The following is a 17,360-nucleotide window of genomic DNA, read 5'->3' on the forward strand; positions in this document are numbered from 1 at the left end:
AGTTTATTCCTAATGGACATCATTGGTTTCCTACCTAAATGTCAAGTTTCTTTTCTTATTCCAACTCTGATTTTGTTATAGAAATTGCTCTTTCTTTATGTAGTCCATGTGCTTTAGGGGAGGCTGACCTCACCCACAGCTTCAGGGAGGAACCTAACCTAAGGGTAAACTTATTCTTAACAGGAATTGATTGAGGAATCTGGGTCATTGAGATGCCTGGAGAAATTTGCTATTGGCTTCTATTTCCAGGAGACCTTCTAAAAATGACCCTTTCTCTCTTTGCTATATGTTATGATGTGTGGATATGAGTTTTGAAACTTTAGCTATCTCACTACCTATTTGAGAATAAAGCTGATGCCAAATGACAGCAAAGCCAAACGAAAGGAGGAAACAGATCATAGCCACTGCAATGAATCAATCCTGAGAACTGTACTATATCTGGGTTTTTGGTTATCTGAACCAATAAATATTTTCATTCAGGCCACTCTAAGTTGAGTATACCTTTTATCAGGGTCCTTAATGGAATTAGAGAATGAGTCAGTTTCTCTTCTAGCAATTGCTATGAAGGTTCATAGCAACCTTAGTAGGGTTAAGAAATATCCAGATCTCTGTACAAACAGTTTGACAGCTGCAAGGAAAATTCTGTCTTTAGAAAAACAATCTTACTAGTAAGTCTTTTGGTTTGACTGAGGTCAAAGGCAAAGTTCTTTTATAAGTAGGAAGAGCACACTGTAAAATAACAATAAAAAGTATTGTAAAAACAAACTAGTAACATATTCATTTATTATCATTACCATGTATTATTTACTGCATAAGTGTATATGCTATATACTTTTTCTGCAACTACTAGCACAGTAGGTTTATACCAGTATCACCACAAACATGTGAATAATGTGTTGCACTTACAACGGCAATGACATCGCCAGGAAATAGGGATTTTTTTAGCTTTTTTATAATGTGAATCATCATGGTATGCACTGTTCGTCATTAAACCAAGATGTCGTTATGAGGTGCATGACTGTAACAACCACTATTAACAATTTCTTGTGTATCCTTTTAGAAATTTCAATAATTTACTTATATTAATTGTTGGTAAAGCCTCATGTTTCTCCATGTGATAATTACTATTTATATTACCCCCATATTATTTCTGTCAGATGCATTTCCTGTGTGTTTGTTTTCATATTTATATTTCTTTTATAAAATTCTCTTGAGAATTAAAAAACATTATATAGACATTTCTCTGTTTTCTGATATCATCCTCTTTTTTTTTTTTTCAGGACTCAGAAGAGTATTTTTTTTCCCCAGTACATTCTTTTTATGCTAGCCCATTTTATTCTGTTGTTTTATAACCTATCAAGAATATATTTTATGGAATGATGTGAAATAAAGACCTAAATTAATTACTTTTTTCTATGTTGATACATTGCTGTCCAAAAACATCGAACAGTTCATCTCATTCTCTCTAGTTTGTCAAAAGTTAAAAGCTTTGCTTTGACTCTACTAGGAATATTATTCTGTATCATTGATAACTTTGACTATTTTTAAAATATACGGTATACTCTTAAAAAATTACATAAAATTTTTAATAGTTGACTTTTCTGGTAGGTTTGAAGTCTACTTCAGTGAATTTATTCATTATTTAAGTTTATTCTTTGTATTTCATTTATTCTTCTAGAAGAATTTCACTGTATTTCAGGTTTTAATAATTAAAGGGAGAATAGTTTTATAATAAAATAACTTTTTAAATACCGTCAATTTAATTGTATTTTTACAGTTTTTTGGGTCTCAGGTTGTTCTAAAAAGATTTTTTGTTTTAGAAGTACAAAAATGTATGGATTATCTTTGATGGGAGAATTTGGGATTAATTATTTTATTACTTCATAGTTATAGTTTTTAGTTTTTGCTATAGGAACACAAAATACTAGGCCCAATTTCAAAATATAAAAGAATATTTTTCACAATGGGTTTTCCATATGAACACAAGTCTCTTGAAAACCATCACTGAATCTAAGCCAAAATGGAAAAGGAAGACTCATAGCAACATTATCATCATTGGACATAAAGATTCAGGCAAGTCCGCTACTCCTAGACATCTGGTCTGCAAATTAGTGGGATGGACAAATGAACCATCAAAAAATTTGAGGAGGAGCCCGCTGAGATGAGAAAGTGCTCTTTCAAGTATGTCTGGGTCTTGAATAAACTGCAAGTTGACCCTGAACATTTTATCACCATTGATACCTCCCTTTGGAAATTCGAGACCAGCAAGTATTCTGTGACTATCACGATGCCCCAGGACACAGAGACTTTATCAAAAACATAATTATAGGCATATCTCATGCCCACTGTGCTATCCCAATTGTTGCTACTTGTGTTGGTGAATTTGAAGCAGGCATTTCCAAGAATGGGCAGATCCATTAGCATGCCCTTTTGGCGTACACCTTGGGTGTGAAACAACTAATCATTGGCGTTAACAAAATGAATTCCACTGAGCCGCCTTACAGCCAGGAGAGATACAAGGAAATCGTTAAAGGAAGTCAACAGCTACATAAAAAAAATTGGCTACGACCCTGACACGGCAGCTTTTGTGCCAGTTTCTGGTTGGAATGGGGACAACATGCTGGAGCCAAGCGCTAACATGCCTTCATTCAAGGGATGGAAAGATATCCATAAAGATAGCAATGCCAGTGAAACTACGCTGCTTAAAGCTCTGAATTGCATCCTGCCACTAACTCATGCAACTGACAAGCCCTTGCGTCTGCCTCTCAAAGGACATCTACAGAATTGGTGGTAATGGTACTGTCTCAGTAGGACAAGTGGAACTGGTTTTCTCAAACCGGGCATAGTGGTCATCTTTGCTCCAGACAGTGTTAACAACTCAAGTGAAATCTGTTGAAATGCACCATGAACCTTTGAGGGAATCTCTTCCAGGGGACAATGTGAGTTTCAGTGTCAAGAACGTGTCTGTTGAAAATGTTCATCATGGCAGTGTGGTTGGTGACGGCAAAAATGACTCGCCAATGGAAGCAGGTAACATCACAGCTCAGGTGATTATCCTGAACCATCCAGACTAAATCAGTGCGGGATATGCACCTGTGTTGGATTGTCACACAGCTCATGTTTCTTGAAAGTTTGCTGAACTGAAGAAGATTGATCATCATTCTGAGAAAAAGCTAAAACATGGCCAGAAATTTTTGAGATCTGGCGATGCTGCCATTGTTGATGTGGTTCTTGGCAAGCCCATGTGTGTTGAGAGCTTCTCTGACTGTCCTCCTCTGGGCCATTTTTCTATCTGTGACATGAGACAGACAGTTGTTATGGGTGTCATCACAGCAGTGGACAAGAAGGCAGCTGGAACTGGCAAAGTCACCAAGTCTGACTAACAGAGAGCTCAGAAGGCCAAATGAATATTATTCCCAATACCCACTATCCAGTATTAATCAGTGGTGGAAGAATGGCCTCAGAACTTTTTATCTCAATTGGCCATTTAAATTTAATAGTAAAAGACTGGTTAATGATAGCAATACATTGTAAAACCTTTAGAAGGAAAGGAGAATGTTTGTAGACCATTTTGGGTTTTTTGGGGTAGCAGTCTTTAAGTTATTAGGTTTTGTTTGGTTGTTGTTCAAGGGTCAACTTTATTGTAAATGATCTGATCCGATTGTTTTCTACTAGCTTTGTTTTTAATTGCTGAACAAAAAAACCCAATATATTCAGATAGCAAATAGTAAATACAATATATTAATTTGCCAGATAAATGGATAACAGGATGAGGTATCCAAGTATTAACAATGAATTTATCTGAGGTCTTTACCTTCTTTCTATGACATTTTATCCCCCCCTACCCATTAAAAAATTTTTTTTTGTTATGGTGGCATTGGTTAATGAAATCCAGTAAGTTTCAAGTGTACAGTTCAACAGTAAGGCATGTATATATTGTATTGTGTGTTCACCTCCCATAATTAGATTTCACCCCAAGTTATTAGTTTTTAAAATCAATACTTTTTAATGGAAACAACTTGACCAAAAATCTGCAACAGAATTTTGAAACCCATTAAAACAGAGTTTAATGAGAAAAAAATGTAAAGGGAAAAACAATCTTTTTACTGTTACCACTTAAATCTGGATATCTACTTTATACGCTATTGCACAAGAGAGAAAACCTTTGTAATGTTCATATGTAACCATTAACTAAAAGTATACAACTCTTTGGTTAACTCGAACATTGAACCTTTGTAGACTTTTCGAAGTCATTGAAATGCAACCTCTTATCAGCACTTGCTTACTAAGTTAAGTGGAAATGATTCAGTATAATTTTCTTCCTAAATCATCGTAATCAAACATTCCTTCCTTCCTTCCTGGATGAAGTCCAGGTTAGTAGGAAAAACAGTCACAGGAACATAGAGTACAACATAGAAAACATAGTCAATATTACTGTGATGGCTGTGTGTAGAGCCAGATGGGTGCTAAAGTAATTCATAAATTATATAAATGTCTAGCTATTGTGCTGTATATCTGACACTGATATAAAATAAAAAATTTTTAAAAATTCTTCCTACTGAATTATTTCTATGCAATCAGTTATTTTTAGTACACACACATTGAGCCATTAAAAAGAGATTTTTGGAGACCTGCAGAACTAAGCCCAGAATCCAGTTTTCCTGACTTCTTTACATCTTGCATTCTTTCTTAGTGCACTTTTAAATATCAATGATAACACTTAAAGAGAATTCACAGAACACCTCATGTGATAGAATGAAGCATCTCTGAAAACTTGCATATATTCGACATATTCAGATCACAATTTCAGGGCACTAGAAGAGCTGTGACTTCAGGATATCCTATGGTGTATCCTTAGGTAAAGGGAATCATCACTCTCTTTTCTCTTTTGTATAAATATTATATATAATAAATCATAACAACTTCAAAGTCTTCTAATTAGACCCTCTCCCCAGAGCATATATTCTTTATCCAGTTTTCCCAACCATATAAGGGGTAAGAGAACATCTGTTGATGTTTCTGCCATACAGATATGGAGATTTATTCTTTGTAAATTGTTAGATTTAGGAAATTTTCTTAACCTTTCTGAACCAGTTTTCTTATTGGCAAAATTGGAATAAGAATACTTACCTCATAGGATTGTTGTGAGGATTAAGTGAGACAAAATTTTTAGAGCGCCTAACACGGAAATGTTTTCATTATTTAATAAACCTTATGATAGTACATGTAATAGATATCCATTAACCGTGAGTTCCCGTGATGCCTTTAAGTCATTGATAAAAACATTGAAAAAGCTGGAGCCATTACTGACCCTTTTGGAATGCCGTTAGAGATCTTCTTCATGCTACGTCATTCTTTTAATTTCTTTAGATATATAGAGTTGTTCAAACAACTGAAGGCCTTGCTGAGTTCAGGATATACTATACTAATATAATAATCATATCAAAAAAGAACAAACCAGGCAACCTAATTTAATTTCTGAGTTTTGGCGATTATGAATAAAGCTGCTATAAACATTCGTGTGCAGTTTTTTTTGCGTGAACCTAAGTTTTCAACTCCTCTAGGTAAACACCAAGAAGTGTGCTTTATCATTCATGTGGTAAGAATATGTTTAGTTTCTTAAGAAAGTGCCAAACTTTCTTCCAAAGTGTCTGTACCATTTTGCATTCCCATCAGCAATCAATGAGCATTTCTGTCATTCCACATCCTCACTGACATTTGGTGTTGTCAGTGTTGTGGATTTTGGCTATTCTAATAGGTGTGTAGTGGTATCTCCTTGTTTTAATTTGCATTGCCCTAATGACATATGAAGTGGAACAGCTTTTCATTTGCTTATTTGCCTTCTGTGTACTTTCTCTAGTGAGGTGTCCATTAAGGTCTTTGGCCCACTTTTTAATTGAGTAGTTCTTTTTCTTGTTGTTGGGTTTTAAGAGTCCTTTAACAGATATGTCTTTTGCAAATATTTTCTTCCCTTATGTAGTTTGAGTTTTCATTCTCTTGACAGAGTCTTTTGCAGAGCAGAAATTTTTAATTTTAATGAAGTCCAGCTTATCACTTCTTTTTTTCTTTCATAGATTGTGCCTTTGGTGTTATATCTAAAATGTCATTGCTAATCCTGAGTCCACTAAATTTTCTCCTTTGCTATCTTCTAGGAGTTGTATAGTTTTGTGTTTTACATTCAGGTCTATGATCCATTTTGAATTAATATTTGTGAAGGGTATAAGGTCTGTGTCTACATTCATTTTTTCACACATGAACATCCAGTTGTTCCAACACCATGTATTAAAAAGACTATATTTCCTCCATCATATTGCCTTTGTTCTTTTGTTAAAGATCAGTTAACTCTATTTATGTGCATCTATTTCCGGGTTCTCTGTTCTGTTCTATTGATCTGTTTGTCTATTCTTCCACCAATATCACACTATCTTAATTATTGTAGCTTTATAGTAAGTCTCAAAGTTAGGTAGTGTTAGTCATTCAAATGGATTCTTCTCCTTCAATAGTGTTAGCTATTCTGTGTCTTCTAGTCTCTCTGTATAAGTTTAGAATTTGTTGATATCCATAAAATAACATTTGGATTTTTATTGAGATTGCACTAAATCTATAGATCAAGTTGGGAAGAACTGACATTTGGACAATATTGAGTTTTCATGAACATGGACTACCTTTCCATTTATTTAATTCTTTGATTTCTTTCATGAGAGTTTGTAGTTTTCCTCATATAGATCATGTACATATGTTGTTTTGTCAAATATTCCTAAGTATTTCATTTTTGGGTGCTAATGTAAATGATATTGTGTTTTTAATTTCAAATTCACCTTGTTCATTGCTGATACAGGAAAGTGATTGACTTTCGTTTGTTAACTTTGGATCCTGATACTTTGCTATAATTGCTTATTAGTTCCAGGGTTGTTTTTTGTTTTGTTTTGTCTCGTTTTGTTTTGTCAATTCTTTTGAATTTTTTACATAGATAATTATGTCATCTGAGAACTAAGATGGTTTTATATCTTTCTTCCCAATCAGCATACCTTTTATTTCCTTTTCTTATCTTTTCGCATTATCTATGACTTTCGGTATGATTCAGAAAAGGAGTGGTGAGAGGGTACATCTTTGCCTTGTTCCCGATCTTAGAGGGAAAGCTTCTAGTTTCTCACCATAAGTTTAATGTCAACTACAGGCTTTTTGTAGATATATTCTTTATCAAGTGAGGAAGTTCCCCCTCTGTTCCTAGTTTACTGAGGGTTTTTATCATGAATGCATGTTGGATTTCGTCAAATGCTTTTTCTGCATCTGTTGATATAGTTATGCGACCTTTTTTCTTCTTTAGCCTGTTTCATTAATTGATTTTCAAATATTGAACCAGGCTTGCATACCTACGATAAATCCCACCTGGTTGTGATGTGTAATTCTTTTTATACATTGTTGGATTTGATTTGCTAATATTTTATTGAGAATTTCTGCATCTATGTTCATGAGAGATGTTGTTCTGTAGTTTCCTTGTAATGTCTGTCTGGTTTTCATATTAGGGTAATGCTAACTTCATAGAATGAGGAGAGACTATTCCTTCTGCTCCTATCTTCCAAAAGAGACTGTAGAAAATTGATATACTTTCTTCTTTAAATGTTTGGTAGAACACATTTTGGTGTGGTACTTTCTGTTTTGGAAAATTATTAATTATTGATTCAATTTCTTTAATATAGGCCTATGTATATTGTCTATTTATTCTTGCATGTTTCAGCAGGTTATGTCTTTCAAGGAATTGGTTTATTTCATCTAGGTTATCAAATTTATGGGCATAGAGTTATTCATATTATTCTTTTTATTATCCTTTTAATGTCCATGAGATCTCTAATAATGTCCCTGCTTTCATTTCTGATATTAGTAATTTATTTTTTAAATGTATTTATTTTAATTAGTTTCAAGTATACAGTACATTGGTTAGACATCTATATAGTTCATACAAAGATATCCCCAATTGCTCCCTCTCTCCCCTGACCTTCCACCTAGCCAACATATTAATGCTAACTGCATTCCCTATGCCATGCTCCCCATCCCTGTGACCATCCATCGGCTACTAATTTGTACTTCTTTAACCCTTCACCCCATTCTCCCCTCACCGTCCATTACCAAATTGTCCACTATATTTGTGAGTCTATTTTTAATTAGTCTGTATTTTATTCCTTAGATTCCTCATGTAAGTGAAATCATATTATGTCTATCTTTCTCTGTGTAACTTAAATACCTTCTAGGTCCATCAGAGCAATATCTTTTTCCATTCTCTTTCTTTTAGTCTGTGTGTGTCTTTTAATCTGAAGTGAATCTTTTGTAGGCAGCATGTGTAGGGGTCTTGTTTTCTTACCCTTTTAGCCATTCTATCTTTTGGTTGGAGCACTTAATTATTTTCCATTTAAGGTACTTATTGGTAGGAATGTAGTTGTTACCATTCTTTATTCCTGTTTTTGATACAAGTTTTTTCTTCCTAAAGAAGTCCCTCCAACATTTCCTGCAATTCTGGCTTGGTGGTGATAAATTTCTTTAGCTTATTTTTGTCTAAAAAGCTCTTTATCTGTCCTTCAACTCTAAAAGATAGCTTTGCTGGATAAATTATTCTTGGTTGAAGATTCTGGATCTTAATCCTGTCAAATATTTTTTTGCCAAACCCTTCTGTCCTGCATAGTTTCTTTTGAGAAATCAGCTGCCAGTCTTATGGATGTTCCCTTATATGTAATTATTTGTTTTTCTCTTGTTGCTTTTAATATTCTTTCTTTGTATTTAAACTTTGGCATTTTAATTATGAGGTGTCTTGGTGTGGGCCTCTTTGGATCTTTGATTTTTGGAATTCTCTGAGCTTCCTGGGGTTTTATGTCCATTTCCTTTACCAGGTTAGGGAAGTTTTCTCATTATTTTTTCGAACAGCTGTTTGACATCTTGATTTTCTTCAGTTACGCCAATGAGACAGATATTTGGACCCTTAGTGTGGCCCATATTCTCCTTAAATTATTTTTATAGTCTTGGCATCTTATCTCTTGCCATTCTGATCGCGTGTCTTTGGCTTTCCCGTCCTCTAGATAGGGCATTTGATCCTTTTTTAAATTCACTTTGCTTATTCTTTTGTTTATTCCATTTAATATATTTCTCATCTCAGATAATGTGTTCTTCATTTCAGACTGGTTCCCTTTTATAATTTCCATTTCCATTTTTATGGTTTTTTTTTATCTCTTTGCTGAATTTATGTATACTTCCCAAAAGTTCACCAAGCATCTTTATAATCAGTGTTTTGAACTCTGCATCTGTTTGATTACTGACTCCATTATATCTGGATTTATATTCTGTTCTCTCATATGGTTTCTGCTTCTTTGTCTTCCCATTCTGATCCTGCCTTTCCATGTCTGTTTCTATGTATTAAGCAAAGCTCCTAAGTTTCTCAGTCTTATTAGTGTGGATTTGTGAAGCAGGTGTCCAGTGGCACAGTCCTGCAAGAGGTTCAGCTTCAGGCCAAACTTAGTGCATGCCTCTTCCCCTCTGGGGCCACTTGTTAAGATTCAGCAAGCGATCCACAGATGCTGTGTTTATAGTTGCCTCAAAAGGCCACAGCAGAAACCGAGGCCAATTGCCTCCAGTGTGAGTCCAGGCTCTGCTCAGCAAGGAGCACCTGACTCTCACCAAGGATACATGTGGATGCGGCTTCGGTGGGGCCATGAGTTGGGGGAGGCGGGGTTTCAGGGAATCCTCTGATTCCCTGAGGAGCGACCTCTGTTATCCAGTTTGATGATGTCACAGCTATGGCGGTTCTGTGTCCAGCCCACTGGTATGGGAGAAGACTCCACAAGGAACAATGGATACCGTCTGTACTTCTGTACCCAGCGAGTCTCACCTTGGCCCTCACTCTGACAATGCCTCCCTGTAAGTGCCCGCTGGGTGCAGCCGAATCAGCACTGGTGCTCAGAGTGAGGAGGTCTGTCACTGCGGATGCGGCCCCTTTAAGTGGTGTCTGCTGCTGCCACAGCCTCCCTCTCACTCAGCCACTAGAGACCAGGCAGCCCTGCATCCTCCCCCCATCCCACCTTCTGCCATCACAGGGTGATTTCTTGTGTTTCTCCCTATTTGTATGGCTTGTTCCTCTAGATCTCAGGTGATTTTTCCTTGCTGTTCTTCCTTGTTTCTGTCACAACTTTGATTTGGTCACCAGAGGGATGGACAGAGCCTCTATCATCAACGTCATTTTTCCCCCTCTCTCTGATATTAGTAATTTTTGTTCTCTCTCATTTTTTCTTAATTAATGTGGTTGGAGGCTTGCTGATTTTAATATATATATATAAATAATATATATATATTAAAAGAACTAGCTTCAGTTTCATTGATTTTCTTATTGATTTTCTGATTTTTATTTCATTGACTTCTGCTCTAATATTTATTATTTATTTTTTCTACTTACTTTGGATTTAATTTGCTCTTCTTTATTCTAGTTTCCTAAGAGAGTAACTTAAGATGATTGATTTTAGATATTTCTTCCTTTTTAATATGCACATTCAATGATCTAAGCACTGTTTTTGAAAATTTCCATAAATTTTGTAATTTGTGATTTCATTTTCATTCATTTAAAAATATTTAAATATTTCTTTTGAGATTTCTTTTTTGACCCATATGTTATTTACAATTATATTGTTTAATATTTAAGTATCTGGGAATTTTCCAGCTATTTTTTTGTTATTGATTTCTGGTTTAATTCCATTGCCGCCTGAGAGCAGACATTGTGTGATTCCCATTCTTTTAGATTTGTTACGGTGTGTTTTATTACTCAGAATGTGATCTATCTTGGTGAATGTTCCTTGTGAGCTTGAGAAGAATCTGTTGTTGAATGAAGTAGTCTATAGATATCCATTATTTCTGGTTGTTGAGTTCGACTATGTCTTTACTGATTTTCTGTCTGCTGGATCTGTCCATTTCTGACAGGGGTATCAAAGTCTACAGCTATATAAGAGTGGATTCCTCTATTTCTCCTTGCAGTTCTATCGCTTTTTGCCTCATGTATTTTGATGTTCTATTATTAAGTACTTACATATTAAGGATTGTTATGTCTTCATGACCCTTTATCATTGTGTAATGTCCTCTTTATCTCTGATAACTTTCCTTAATCTGCTCTGTCTGAAATTAATACAACTATTTAAAAATCTTTTCTTTTCATAAATGTTAGCAGATCTATATCCAATCATTTACTCTTAATCTATATGTGTCTTTATATTTAAAATATAATCTGTATGTATCTTTATATTTAAAATGTGTCTTTATATTTAAAAATAAAATGAGTTTGTAGACATCATACAGTTGGGTCTCATTTTTTATCCACTCTGACAGTCTTTGTCTTTTACTGGTATGTTTAGACCACTGATGTTTAAAGTAATTATTGATATAATTGGATTGGTATCTACAATGTTTGGTACCATTTTACATTTGTTGCCCTTGTTCTTTGTTTCTACTATTGTATTCCACTCTTTTTTTCTGTTGTTGGTTTTTTTTTGTGGTTTTAATTAAGTATTTTATATGATTCCATTTTCACTCCTTTCTTAGCGTATCAATTATACTTTTTTTCACTTTTTTTAGTCGTTGCCCTAGAGTTTGCAATATACATTTACAACTAATTCAAGCCCACTTTCAAATAACACTCTAGTGCTTCACAGGTAGCGTGAGTACCTTATAATAACAAAAGAATCCTAATTTCTCCCTCCCATTCCTTGTATCTTTGCTGTCATTCATTTCACTTATGTATAAGTGATGCTGTTATTCCTTTGAACAAATTTTTTTAGCTCAATTAAGAATAAGAAAAAAGATTTTTATTTTACCTTCACTCTTTCCTTCTCCAGTGCTTTTCTTTATTTATGTAGATCCAAGTGTCCAGCATTTATAACTTTCCTGCTCTTTAAGGAACTTTTTAAAAACAATTATTACATGGCAAGTCTACTGGCAACAAATTCTTTCAATTTTTTTTTTTGTTGGAGAAGGTCTTTATTTTGCCCTCATGTTTCGAAGGAAAATTTTGCAGGATACTAAATTCTAAGTTTGTTTTTTTCTCTCTCTCTCTTAACAGCTTAAATATTTTACTCCACTTTCTTCTTGCTTGCATGGTCTCTGAGGAGAAATCAGATGTAATTCTTATCTTTGCTCTTGTATAGGTAAGACATTTTTCCCTCTGATTTCCTTCATAAATTTTTGATTTTCTGCAATTTAGATATGATATGTTTAGGTGTAAATATGATTTGATGTTTTGTTTTTGCATCTATCCTGCCTGGTGTTCTCTGAAGTTCCTGGAGCTGTGCTGTGGTGTCTGACATTAATCTAGGAAAGTTCTTAGTTGTTATCCATGTTGGTAAATATTCTATAACCCCAAACTTGTCTTGATGACTATTTACATCTTTTACCTGTTCCTTTTAAAGCTATTCAGAATGTTTTAAGCATAAACAAGTACAAACCTTGCTCATTTGAAAACATAATTATAATATCTCTCCATCACTTTTTGTTCTTCTTATTTGCAATAGACACCAGAGGGGGCTTATATCTTATTTTTAGAAAATGATCCCACTCACACCATGTCACTCTCAAGGTCCTTTTGTTAATCTCAGTGAACATTTCAAGCATAGCCAACTTGCTCTTACAGGTACTTACTTGATAGACAAGCCCAGTAGGTAGATCCTCTTCCATCTGCAACTAGAAAGGTAGAGGACCCACATCATTGCCAAAGAACAGCTCAGATATTTAGTTAGGTATCTGTATGTAAGTTCTTTCACACGTGAGGGAGATTGTCATTGCACCATTTTCAACAAACAAAGGTAAAGCCAGGATTTATAGAAGGGAGGAAAACATAGTTTAAGGAAAGTAAGGGTTTTTCTTGATTAAGCTGATTATCTGGAGGGCATTAAAGAGACAAGTATGGGAAGGCCAATGTAGAGTAGGCTGGCTGGGGCATCAGGGGAAACAATTCCAGATATTTGTGAAATTTCTAAAAAGTCTTTGGAATTTGGCTGTGAAGCGTGCATGACAAACTGTCTAATGTCTGCCAGTGTACCATGAGCATCACCAGGTAAGCCAGGTTTGTGCCATTAATTTCTCTCATCAGAATTTCTCATTTCCCCAATTTGGTCAAAATTAGCTCTTAAAGAAATGGATTCAGACATGAGGATTTCATTTTCCTTTGAGACAATATCATCAGTTGGATGTTGACTTGGGGTAATGGCCATATAAAATTTAATCATTCAAATATTTAACAGTGGAAGAAGGTAATAAGTACGAGAACAATCATAAATCCTTAATGAACGTTTGGCGCCCTGTTTTTATTCAGGTTTTATTTATGCATTTATACATTTATGTGGTAAGTATGGGAAGGTCATTTGATTACATAATAGTAGTTTAGAATGTGCATATTGAGAAACTAGGAAAAGTTGTTTATGGTAAACATAATGAATTTCTGTCCAAATTCAGTTGGCCTAGTTATGGAAAACAAATACCCTGAGTGTATCTAGACAAATCATAAAACATAATCACATAAAAAATAATTAGACCACTGCTTGCATCACGTTCCTGTTTTTATGTTCCTTGGGTTTATTTAAGACTTTAGTATGCTAATCAAAAAAAGTTAACCCCCGTATGTTAAAGATTTTTTTCCTGTCTGTTTTAAGGATCCCCTAAGATATTGTCCCTTATTAATGTCAAAAGTTCCTACAGAGATCTACTGTATATTTTTATCATCCTTGGTATAGAAATTCCTTTTTCTTGAATATTGACAGCTAATGTGTAAACATGAAAACAAATCTAGAGGTTTAGAGAGAGGAAGAAGGCTCTAATCCCTAGAATTACAGACACCTGTATCCGTGCACAAGCATAGCAAATATACACATTGCATCATATCTCTGATCAGAAGCATATGATATTAACATCTCAAACTTACAGTTATAATTTCCAGAAAATACCAAGATTGTCATGACAAACAAAAGCAAACAAATAAGACTAATAAACTTGTTTTCCCTGTTATCTACCACCTGCCACAGAATAGCTTGTAAGAGCTGAAAAGCTCAATCACCATCTGTACCACTCACCAGACAAGCCAGGAAAGGTGAGCTGTGGACTTAAAGGTGAGCATGGGATGTAAATGGGGACAAGGTGCATCTTCAGGGTGTGTACTTCTCTTGGTTCTGATGGTAGGACTCAGGTGAGAAAATCTTGGTAAAATTCTCTGGATTGTTGTGGAGATCTTTGTTGTCGGTACTGTCCCGTGCTTTCTATTTTCTTGGTAGATTTCATTCAGCCCTTCTGCCTGTTGCTTCCCTTGGCCATCCCAAGAATTATTAGGGCTTCCTTACTCTCTGTGGAAATGGAATTGCATTAGAGCGGTTTCTGTCAGCTCTTTTTAGTCTTCCACAGGTGAAAGCTTGGAGTATCTAGTGGTTTTCTCTCAGCTCTCCCAACTGCTCCCTCTCATTTTGTTGTACTAATCTCAGCAGGTGGTAAAGACCAGTGTGACAAAGAGTTGGGAGTAATGTAGTCTGATTGTTTCTCAGACTCTTCTAGATTCCAATCTATTATGCCAATTCCACACATGGCCTGAAAAAATTTGTTAGAAGTTAGGCTAGTTTCTCCTGAACCTTATCTATGGTAGATATCCCTCTCTGCTTTGTTTCAGGCAGAGATGAAAACTGCTTTGGCTCTCTTTTATCTTACAAGGGTCTTGTAGTTTCTGGAGTTTAGTTCAGAGGTGGGCAAACTTTTTCTTTAAAAGGTCAAATAGTAAATATTTGGGACTTTGTGTGCTGAGGCAAAATTTAATAATTCTTACAAGACCCTTACATATGCTTCCTGCGAAAGACTCACTTCAGATTGAAAGACACACACAAACTGAAAATAAAGGGATGGAAATGATGTTTCATGAAAATAGAAACAAATCAACAAAAGACTGGGGTAGCAATACTTATGCCAGATAAAATATACTTTAAAACAAAGGCTATAACAAGAGACAAAGAACCCAGTACTCTCACTTCTGAGTATTTATTCAAACAAACCAAAAATACTACGGACATGTGAATCCATATGTTCATTGTAGCATTATTCACAATAGCCAAGATATGGAGGCAACCTGGTTGTCTATCAATGGATAAATAAAGTTACACACACACACACACACACACACACACACACACACACTAATCTCAGCAGGTGGTAAAGACCAGGGTGACAGAGTTGGGAGTAGTGTAGTCTGATTGTTTCTGAGACTCCTCTAGATTCTAACCTATTATGCCAGTTCCACACATGGCTTGAAAAAGTTTGTTAGAAGTTAGGCTAAAATGAAATATTACTTAGCCATGAAAAGAAAAAAAATGAAATTTTGCCGTCTGCAACAACATGGACGGACATAGAGGGTGTTGTGCTGAGTGGAATAAGTCAGACAAAGAAAGACAAATGCCATATGATTTCACTCACATGTGGAATCTAAAGAACACAATAAACAAAACAGAAACAAATTCACGGATACAGAAAACATTTTGATGGTTGCCAGTTGGGAGGGGTTTAGGGGGTAGGTAAAAAAGGGGAAGGGATTGAGAATACAAATTGGTATTTTGAAATAGTTATGAGAATATAAAGTGTAGCATAAGGAATATAATAAAAAATGTTGTAATAATTATGTACAATGTCAGATGGGTGCTAGATTTATTAGTGTGATCCCTTTGTTGGTTATACAAATGTCTAATAACTATGTTGAATACCTGAAACTAATATAAGATCATATGCCAATCATAATTTAAAAATAAAAAATTATTTTTTTAAAATTGAACAGTTTTTATTGAAAGACTGTTCATGCTGACTAGTCTTTTTACACTTTATGGTTAAACCGGGGTCACACAAAAACAAGGTTCAGCTGGGTTTCGCCCACTGGTGAAACCAACCCCTGGTTTTGTTCCTTTAGGGTTCTCTGTGTCTTCACTAACAGATTTTTAAAAATCTATAATTATGTGGTCGTTTCAGCTTCTTTCTGTCAGTGTGGTCAGAGATCTGTACCAAAGCCAGAACACTGATATCACACTTTTTTATGACCCTGGGTCGATCTCTTCCCAAGGCCTAAATCATTTTAATACTGATACAGGCACGCAGAAAAGTGTGGAAGACCATCTAATGGTCATCTTCTCATAAGAGGTTAACTGAATGAATGTCCTAATAAAATTTATACATCTTTCAGATGCTGCTAATGCAGCACATATCCACTGGTACTTGTGGTAAATAGTCTTATTATTTGTGGTTTTAAGGTAACCAAAGTATAGTTAACCTTAGGCCAGGCATTAAAGTATACATTAGAATATATATGTATGTATATATTAAAATATACATTACTTTCTTGTTAATTTGTCTCAGTAGATACAGTCCATGTATGCTCACAGAACAAAGAAGTGGGTTTTTTTCTGTTTTGACAACCAAAATGGTTCCACGTGATCCTCTAAATGATGGTGTTTGCTCTTTAATATGTTGACAAGCGTGTCTGGCTGCTATTAATTTAGGGTGCCCTGGTTTTAAAAGAACATTTGCTTTACTAGGTGAAGGAATTACTGAGGAGTTGTTGTCTAATGGATATAGAGTTTTAGTTTTGCAAGATGACAAAGTCCCGGGGATTGGTTGCATAACAATGTGAATACACTTAGCACTACTGAACTGCACACTTAGGAATGGTTAGGATGATAAATTTTATAACACACATTTTTTTTTTTTTACCACAACACACAAAAATTTGCTTTAAAAATACTATTACATAAATAACACCTGATAATTATGGAGAAATCAGAAAATACATACAAGTAAAAAGGAAAATAAAAATTACCCAAAATCCTACAGCTAACATTTTGTTACACAAATGCTTAAATTATATATGTGTGGGTTCACATTAAATATACTATTTTAAAACCTGGGTTTTTCAAAGTTTACACTATTTTTAATCACATTTTTTAAGTTCTATGTTCTTATTAAAAATGCAGAGGAGTAGGATATTTCACATTTCTATGAACTGGAAGGCTTTAAACAGAGGTGAAATGTCACATTTAGGGGTGCCTGCCCCTGCACTAATGCTTTTTTCTTTAGGTCGTGGGTCCCCAGAAAGAAAGGCTCCTCCACTCAGCTGTCAGCCAGCTCTGCTGACATCTTTCAGTGGTTTCTTTTATGCTTACACCTACAAAGTCTTTGATATTTGTGAAAACTAACGAGTCTATTTGTCTCTAGGTTTTCTTAGTCACTTGTGTATCCACGAGGATCATAAAAATATGTATTCGAGCAAGGTTAACTATTAAATTGTTGGGATGAAAGGTCAGGATACTCGCCTTTAATTGGAACAT

General features: G+C 34.9%; 1 pseudogene; it reads left to right on the top strand.

The window, feature by feature from the left end:
• Positions 1-1,729: 1,729 nt before the first annotated feature.
• Positions 1,730-3,918, top strand: LOC107499753 (annotated as a pseudogene).
• The last annotated feature ends 13,442 nt before the right edge of the window (positions 3,919-17,360 follow it).

This window comes from Rousettus aegyptiacus, unplaced genomic scaffold (assembly GCF_014176215.1).
Source record: "Rousettus aegyptiacus isolate mRouAeg1 unplaced genomic scaffold, mRouAeg1.p scaffold_m13_p_6, whole genome shotgun sequence".
In the NCBI taxonomy this organism is placed as follows: Eukaryota; Metazoa; Chordata; class Mammalia; order Chiroptera; family Pteropodidae; genus Rousettus; species Rousettus aegyptiacus.